The sequence below is a fragment of the Chrysochloris asiatica genome, unplaced genomic scaffold (genome assembly GCF_000296735.1).
Source record: "Chrysochloris asiatica unplaced genomic scaffold, ChrAsi1.0 scaffold00099, whole genome shotgun sequence".
In the NCBI taxonomy this organism is placed as follows: Eukaryota; Metazoa; Chordata; class Mammalia; order Afrosoricida; family Chrysochloridae; genus Chrysochloris; species Chrysochloris asiatica.
The window spans coordinates 5,447,158-5,448,527 of record NW_006408617.1 but is presented as its reverse complement, the minus strand read 5'-3'; positions in this window follow the sequence as shown (position 1 = coordinate 5,448,527).

Here is a 1,370-nt window from a genome sequence, read left to right as displayed (position 1 = left end):
CAATTTTCATTATTAGAAGATTCTCTGGGCAAATTATTGAATGAAAGCATCAAGAGAAGAGGAAGGGAGAACAAACAAGATGGTGGATTGGGTGGAAGTACAGTAAGGAGCTCCATCAGCAACAACACAGAATACAGGACCAAGCAGGCTCAGGAGATGGGCCCAGAACTCTGGACCACATATAAAGGAATATTTAGAAGTTTGGAAGGCTTACAGCTAGGGGAATTTGTAGCAGAAGCAAGAAATACATTGCTTTCTAATTCAAGACACTCAGCTGCTCCAGGAGCCAACATCTTGGGTGAGACTAAGCAAGGGAAGGATCAGAGGACACCTGACAGAACCGCAGAGATAAAGGTGTGGAATTCTTTTCTTTTGGTATCTATTCATTGGTCCCTTGCTGTCTGTGCACCTCCATTCTGGGGACTATATGGGTACCTGAGCTAGCAGACACCCCATCCCCACCCTTGGAGGGGTCTACTACGCATGCACACAGATCTCCTTGAAATTTAAAGAGACAGTTTTCACTTAAAACCAAACGACCACAGCCGGCCCTGAACTGTTTAAAACTAGAAAAAAGGCCTGAACCGGGATTGTGGAGTGGGACAGGCAGACAAAAAAGGAAATAGGCCAAAAATTAAAACCTAAGTTATGTCAAAACGACCAACAGTGGTATCTTGAGATTTCTGAAGAAGAAGAGTGAAAAGGGAAGCCCATTTCCTGATCACATCTACCTGGAGGTAATCAGAAAGCATAAAAAATGCTAAAATACACACTCATCTAAGTATTAAGGCCACAGATAACCCCTAAATATGCCCCCAAAACAGAAGCAGATGACCATATCTGCACATATCCAGAAACGAGATAAAGTGACTGAGGTAAATGAGCTGGAAGTAGACTATGCTCCATACTGTAAGATGAGCAGGCTTTGGAAATGCCTGAGAAGGAATTCAGAAAAATGATTATAAAATGTAGCAAAACACTATTATGTATTGGAGTTGAGAAAAATATGAAAGAAGTCAGGAAAATGCTACAGGAAAAATCAAATAATATAGTTACAGCATTGGAAACAATTCAAAACCTACAGAAAGAGGTCCAAACGATTAATAATAGAATAGCAGAAATGGACAATACACTGAAAGGAGTAGAACTGAAGAGATAGATGCCAGAACTAGTGAGCTAGAAGATAAATCTCTCAACACTACTAAGATGGAAGAGCAAACACAAAAAAAGATTTTAAAAAAATCTGAAGAAGGCCTAAGATTCATGTTGGACAACATGAAGAGGAATAACTTAAGAATTATTGGCATTCTGGATTAGGAAGAATCACACAACTCCACAGAGGAGATAGTTGAAGAGCTTCTGGAAGAAAA